This window comes from Oncorhynchus gorbuscha, linkage group LG24, assembly GCF_021184085.1.
Source record: "Oncorhynchus gorbuscha isolate QuinsamMale2020 ecotype Even-year linkage group LG24, OgorEven_v1.0, whole genome shotgun sequence".
NCBI classification, from domain to species: Eukaryota; Metazoa; Chordata; class Actinopteri; order Salmoniformes; family Salmonidae; genus Oncorhynchus; species Oncorhynchus gorbuscha.
Genome location: NC_060196.1, coordinates 48,939,016 through 48,947,249, shown reverse-complemented (window position 1 = coordinate 48,947,249; position 8,234 = coordinate 48,939,016).

The window sequence follows — 8,234 nt, the reverse complement described above, 5'->3', positions numbered from 1 at the left end:
GAGACCTTTCAGTCGAACGGTTAAAAATCAGCACAGAAGTTGTACAGAATGTATTTAGTCCCTCCCCCTACTGCCAATTGACATGGCACAGAACAGGTTGTTGACCCCTTGACCTTTAGTTGATCTAATAGGATCTAAATGGAACTCACAAGTCATTCACCCAATTAAAGAACCATACATTTCCATCTGCACACAGAAGAACATTTCCGTATGATCCACCCTCCTGCCAAAAGAGAAACATCTAAATTCCCAGACCACCACACAAACAGACATACAAGGATGTAGACTCTGCACACTCAAACGCGCGCTGGCGCACACACACAGAGAGCTCGACCCACGCATCCTCCTCAGGAATGTTCCTGCATTCCTCCCCCTCTAGAAGCCATGCAGTGCTGTAAGTAGGAAGAGGGCAAGTGCTTGTAACCAAAAGCCCCTAACACACATACGTGAACTCATGCACAAATAAAAATCTAATAAAAATCTAACTTATTTGTCACATGCGCCAGAATACAACAAGTGTAAACCTAACCGTGAAATGCTTACTTACAAGCCCTTAACCAACAGTGCAGTTCAAGAAGAGTTAAGAAAATATTTACCAAATAAACTAAAGTAAAAAATAAAAAGTAACACAATAACATAACAATAACAAGGCCATATAAAGGGGGTACCGAGTCGGTGTGCGGGGGTACAGGTTAGTTGAGGTCATTTGTACATGTAGGTAGGGGTGAAGTGACTATGCATAGATAATAAACAGCAAGTAGCAGCATTGTACAATACAAATGGGTGGGGGGTGGGGGGTGGTGGCGGGGTCATTATAACAGTCCCGTGGCCATTTGATTAATTGTTCAGCAGTCTTATGGCTTGGGGGTAGAAGCTGTTAAGGAGCCTTTTGGTCCCAGACTTGGCGTTCCGCTACCGCTTGCCGTGTGGTAGCAGAGGAAACAGTGTATGACCTGGGTGACTGGAGTCTCTGACAATTGTATGGGCTTTTCTCTGACACCGCCTATTATATTAGGTCCTGGATTGCAGGAAGCTTGGCCCGAGTGATGTACTGGGCCGTACGCACTACCCTCTGTAGTGCCTTATAGTCAGATGCCAAGCAGTTGCCATACCAGGTGGTGATGCAACCAGTCAGGATGATCTCAATGGTGCAGCTGTAGAAGTTTTTACACCATACACACTTAAACATGTACACACACACACACACACTCTGAAAACACACACACACCGAAAACACACTCACGGTCCAGGGTCATGACATGGCTAGACACACTCCCTTCCCCACTACACCCAACAAGGGTGTGACCTGTTCTTCTCAACTCTGGGTACTCAATGTACTCTTCACAGTAATCAATGTTAGTATCCTCTGTTTGTACAGATGTGATTAATGGTGTTGGTTTTGGGTGATATTCAGGGTACTATGCCTGGATTGCTGGTCTGAAAACATTCCTTTTGTTTTTGCAGTCAGTGACGTGTAGAGTCTGGACTCTTGAAATGTCTGGATTGACTGGGGCTCACTGAGACGGAATAGTGATGCACTCTGCTGGAGGTTTAGAAGTACTTCACTTCAGTCTTGCTCGCCGCATGGGAAACATATGTTTACGTTGCCAAGGCAAGTGAAATAGATAATAAACAAAAGTGAACGGTAAACATTACACTCACAAATTTCCAAAATAATAAAGACATTTTAAATGTCATTACGTCTATATACAGTGTTGTAACGATGAGCAAATAGTTAAAGTACAAAAGGGAAAATAAATATAAATGTGGATTGTATTTACAGTGGTGTTTGTTCTTCACTTGTTGCCCTTTTCTTATAGTAACAGGTCACACATGTTGCTGCTGTGATGGAAAAATATGGTATTTCACCCAACAGACATGGGAGTTTATCAAAATTTGATTTGTTTTCGAACTCTTTGTGGGTCTGTGTAATCTCAGGTCAATATGTGTCTCTAATATGTTCATACATTTGGCCGGAGGTTGGGAAGTGCAGCTCAATTTCCACCTCATTTTGTGGGCAGTATGCACATCGCCTGTCTTCTCTTGAGAGCCAGCTCTGCCTACTGTGGCCTTTCTCAATAGCAAGACTATTCTCACTGAGTCTGTACATAGTCAAAGCTTTCCTTAAATTTGGGTCAGTCACAGTGGGTCAGTCACAGTGGGTCAGTCACAATATGTCAAGTAATTATCTTTTTGTTTTCTCGTGATTTGGTTGGGTCTAATTGTGTTGTTGTCCTGGGGCTGTTTGTGAACAGAGCACCAGGACCAGCTTGCTTAGGGGACACTTCTCCAGGTTCATCTCTCTGTAGGTGATGGTTCTGTTATGGAAGGTTTGGGAATCACTTCCTTTTAAGTGGTTGTAGAATTTAACGGCTCTTTTCTGGATTTTGATAATTAGCGGGTATCGGCCTAATTCTGCTCTGCATGCATTATTTGGTGTTTTACGTTGTACACGGAGGAGATTTTTGCAGAATTATGCATGCAGAGTCTCAATTTGGGGTTTGTCCCATTTTGTGAATTCTTGGTTGGTGAACGGACCCCAGACCTCACAACCATAAAGGGCAATGGGCTCTAAGACTGATTCAAGTATTTTTAGCCAGATCCTAATTGGTATGTCAAATTTTATGTTCCTTTTGATGGTGTAGAAGGCCCTTCTTGTCTCTCAGATCGTTCACAGCTTTGTGGAAGGTACCTGTGTCGTTGTTTAGGCCGAGGTATGTATAGTTTTTTATGTGCTCTAGGGTAACGGTGTCTAGATGGAATTTGTATTTGTGGTCCTGGCAACTGGACCTTTTTGGGAACACCATTATTTTTGTCTTACTGAGATTTACTGTCAGGGCCCAGGTCTGACAGAATCTGTGCAGAAGATCTAGGTGCTGCTGTAGGCCTTCCTTGGTTGGTGACAGAAGCATCAGATGATCATGTGAGAGGGCTAAATAAATCTACATACCCAATATGGAAGAAGATGGGGTGTAGTGAAAGTAAGGGTTTCAGTTGATAATCTAGTGCATTCAAGGTAGAAAAAGTAAGAGCAGCTAATTGCTCTATAGTCAGCAGAATACAAGCAGAGTCCCCCTGACAAAGCAGATACTGCCTGTGGAGCCGGTGTGGATAGTTCAGATGAAAGACCTTAAGGAAAGGGAAACTGTTTATGAGGATTCTAACCTCTGGTTAGAGTGGATTCAATATACGGCCAGATCAATAGCTAAAGAAGAATGCTATGCTTGTGCCACAGCAAACCTCAGTTGAAAACCATCCCTTTTCCATTAAATGGAATTAATTCACCTAAGGGAATGGCCTGTATGGTAAAGCTATTCATGGAAGCAGGAAAGCCAGAAAATAACAGTTGTATGGATTTGAACTATTTATATCCACATGTTCCTCTGAAATCTAAGCCTCCTCCTTTCACAGTGGCAAGGGGAGACTGTTTGACTGTTTGATTCGGTATAGTACTTCTGGGAAATATGTGGGGGAAATCAGTACCTGCAATAGGACGAATAATGCTACTTCTGATGCGACAAATGAGTGATTTGGCAGGCTGGTTGAGATCTGGGGATTTCAGTAAGATAAGGAGGCCCAGGGCTCACATCTGGTGGTTGGTTGTGTGGGGGAATGATGTTATGGCCGAGTATTACTGGCTAATTGGACAGGGGTATGTGCACGCGTACATTTGAGAATGCCCTTCACACTCATTCAACACCATGACATGATGTTGACTAAACGGGAGAAAAGAAGTACTCCGACTGGGTCTTTTGATGATGGGGTTTGTATTAATAACATTGTGGTTCCAAGGGTGGCAGATGAGATCAAAGCTATAGATTAGATCCTGGCAGGATTAGAGTCAAGTATTTTTTGGTGGTCCACTCTCAACGAGAATGTGGATTGGATCTATTATATCTATTAAAAATCCACAGCGCTTCACCAATTATATTTCTGTACAGCACTTTGAGATATCAGCTGATGTACGAAGGGCTATATAAATAAATTTGATTTGAATTATATCAGAGATGTAATGAATGGCTTGGCAGAATAGAATAGTCTTGGATATGTTTGCTGGCTGAAAAGGGTGGGAGTGTATGGAGGTAGTTTGGACCCCGATGATACAGCTCCGGATGGATCAGTGAACAAGGCCTTGGCTGGTTTACACACCCTAGCTCACGAGTTGGTAGTGAAGTCAGGGGTGGATACTTCTCTGACTAATTGAGTTGACAGTGTGTTTAGAAGATGGAAAAATGTTATGATTACTGTGTTATGGGCTACCTTCACCTGCGTGACTGTGTTAGTTTTTTGCGGATGTGTTTTGATTGCGTGTATGAAAGTTATAATTTCCAGGATTCTGGAGAAATCAATGACACTTCAGATGGTGATATATATGGACCAATCCTAAGCTCTGACCAGTGGAATACAAAATACATGGCTCCGGATGTAATAGAAGAATCCGGATCCTTTCACTCGCGAGGAGACCATATTTGATGTTTAGGGAATTTAGATGTTTTCTTGTTTCAATATATAGACTGTTTTTTCATGAAGATTGTAATGGAAAATCCTGATAAGTAGAGTTAAGATTCTGATGTAGGTTAGAACAGTCATTGAAGTCGATTGTGTACATACATGTATGGGGTTGTCTTCTTCTATTATATCATTGATATTTCCATGCCGTGTTTAATGATGGTATGAGTTGTTAAGTCATTTTTAGGGTGGATTGTTAGGAAAATTATGATTAAATGACTGAACAAATCATTTTAAATGGAACTGTAACTAAGTAAACTTATACTCTGTTTTATTATATCTGATTAACAAATATGAGTTCATAAGAAGGGATTGTGTGACACGGACAAGGAGTAATTAAAGTTAATGAACACCATTCCAACTAGGTAGAAACGAATGGGTTATGGATTAAGGAAGCAGATAAGGTAGTTAACCTATGGTTGAACCGACCAAACTTAGCTCTGGGGTGTTTTAGATAAGACAGTGAGTGCATTCCTAGGTTTTCTGTTAATTAGAACTGTCAGCTAAGTGGTGATCGATAATGTTGAGGGGTCAAAAGTAAATTCAGTTGTGTTGTGTGTTCTGTGTATGTGCTATGAACAATGAACTTTTAAAGTTCCCTTTGTCCAGGTCGAGAGGAGGGGATTCTGTTAAGCAATGAAAGGACATCATGTTATTGTATATAAACTGTTGCTCATGGTAACATGGCAGTGCGCTCCGAGAATAAATTGTGTTACCTATTATTGATAAGACTGGTCTCCGTCTATTTTATGTAAACAACAATCTTACAAATGCTCATAAAATAGATTAAGAGAATTCAATTAATGAAAACACATTGGTATAATTCAATTACAGTAACAGTGGCCCAGCCAGAGCCCGGACTTGAACCCGATCAAACATCTCTGGAGAGACCTGAAAATAGCTGTGCAGCGATGCTCCCCATCCAACCTGACAGAGCTTGAGAGGATCTGTAGAGAAAAATGGGAGAAACTACCCAAATACAGGTGTGGCAAGCTTGTAGCATCATACCCAAGAAGACTCGAGGCTATAATCACTGCCAAAAGTGCATCAACAAAGTATTGAGTAAAGGGTCTGAATACTTATGTAAATGTGATATTTCCGTTTTTTAGTTTTAATTAATTTGCTAAAATGTCTAAAAACCTGTTTTTGCATTGTCATTATGGGGTAGAGTGTGTAGATTGATGAGGGGAAAAAAACATTTAAACAATTTTAGAATAAGGCTGAAGGGGTCTGAATACTTTCTGAATGCACTGTATGTTGAAGAGGGTGGGACTTAAGCTGTGTCCCTGTCTCAGCCCACAGTCCTGTGGAAATAAATGTTTTTTTTGCCAATTTTAACCACACACTTGTTGTTTGTGTACATTGATTTTATAATGTCGTTTTTTCCCCCCAACACCACTTTCTATCAATTTGTATAGCAGACCCTCATGCCAAAGCTTTTTTGAAATCAACAAAGCATGACAAGACTTTGCCTTTGTTTTGGCTTGTTTGTTTGTCAATTAGGGTGTACAGGGTGAATACGTGGTCTGTCGTAATTTGGTAAGTACATTGTTTTCACTGAGGAAATGTACACGTCTGCTGTTATTGATAATGCAGATGATTTGTCTGTATATTTTATCATTTAATTTAGGATACCATCAAACCCATAGGCCTTTTTGAGTTTGAGGGTTTGTATTTTGTCCTGGTAGTTCATTCAATGTAATTCGGGATCCAGTGGGTTCTGGTAGTCTTTAATAGTTGATTCTAAGTATATAAATACAAAATATATTGTATTTAAGTACAAAATACATTGTTTAGATTTTCTTCTGCCAAGTTTACACCTTCACTATTACAGTGAAACATTTTGTCCAGGAAGTTGTCTAAAATGATTGAATTTGTTGTTGCCTAATTTTTTGGGGGTAGGTTTCCACACTACTTTCCTTCCAACTATAGAATTTCTTAATATTATTCCGTTCCCTTGGCTTTGATGCCTCATGATTGAGTATTGAAGCCCGAAGAGGAGTGGCCACCCATCATTACCTGGTTCCTCTCTAGGTCTCTAAGTTTTGGCCTTTCTACGGAGTTTTTCCTAGCCACCGTGCTTTTACACATGCATTGCTTGCTGTTTGGGGTTTTAGGCTGGGTTTCTGTACAACACTTTGAGATATCAGCTGATGTAAGATGGGCTATATAAATACATTTGATTTGATATTGCTCTGTTCATGTCACGCCTTGGTCATTGTATTTTGTGTTTTTGTTAATTGTTTGGGTAGGCCAGGGTGTGACATGGGTTTATATGTTGTTTTTCGTATTGGGGTTTGTAGTATTTGGGATCACGGCTAATTAGGGGTGTTGTATAGGCTTGGCTGCCTGAGGCGATTCTCAATTGGAGTCAGGTGCTTATCGTTGTCTCTGATTGGGAACCGTATTTAGGTAGCCTGAGTTCGCTTTGTATTTTGTGGGTGTTTGTACCTGTCTCTGTGTAGTAGTCACCAGATAGGCTGTAATTAGTTTCACGTTTCGTTTGTTGTTTTCGTATTTCAGTTATTTCATGTGCCGTTTTCATTTATTAAAGTCATGAGTAACCTACGCGCTGCATTTCGGTCTGACTCTCTTCTTACAACAGACGAATGTCGTTACAGAAACACCCACCACCATAAACGGACCGAGCAGCGTGTGAACTGGCAGGAGCTAAAGGAGGACGTTATGGAAGGTAAAGGCATGGAGTATACGACGTGGGAAGAAATCGACAGGTGGGCAGCCGACCCAGAGAGAGTGCAGGCGCCCGCCTGGGATTCGCTTCAGCAGTGCGAAGAGGGCTACAGGCTAATGGAGTCAAAAAGGAAAACACGGCGACGCAGAGCGAAAACCGAAAGTAACGGGGGAGAGCGCAGAGAGAGAGTGGCTGAGTCAGGAGTCAGACCTGAGCCTACTCTCCCTGTTAATCGTGAAGAGCAGTTGCAGTGGGAGAGGCTGCACCACTTGGAGAATTGGACATGGGAGGAGGAATTAGACGGTAAAGGACCCTGGGCGCAGCCGGGAGAATATCGCCGTCCCAAGGAAGACATAGACACGACTAAAGAGGAGAGGCGCAGGTATGAGGAGGCAGCACGGCGACGCGGTTGGAAGCAGGAAAAGCAGCCCAAAAAAAATCTTGGGGGGGCTAGAAGGGAGAATAGTTATGCCAGGTAGGAGACCTGCGCAAACTCCCTGTGCTCACCGTTGGGCTAGAGAGACCGGGCAAGCACCGTGTTATGCTATGGAGCGCACGGTGTTTCCAGTGCGGGTGCAGAGCCAGGTGCAGCACATACCAGCCCTTCCTATTGGCCGGGCTAGAGTGGGCATCGAGCCAGGTAAGCATGGGCAGGCTCGGTGCTCAAGAGCTCCAGTGCGCCTGCACGGTCCGGTCTATCCAGAGCCACCTCTACACACCAGTCCTCCGGTCGCAGCTCCCCGCACCAGGCTTCCTGTGCGTGTCCTCGATCCAGTACCACCAGTTCCAGCACCACGCACCAGGCCTCCAGTGCGCCTCGCCTGTTCAGCGCAGCCAGCGCTTTTCTCCTCTCCTGCGCTGCCGGAGTCTCCAGTCTGCCCAGCGCCGCCAGTGCTCCCAGTCGGCTCAGCGCGGCCAGTGCTCCCAGTCTGCCCAGCGCGGCCAGTGCTCCCAGTCTGCGCAGCGCGGCCAGTGCTCCCAGTCGGCCCAGCGCGGCCAATGCTCCCAGTCTGCCCAGCGCGGCCAGTGCTCC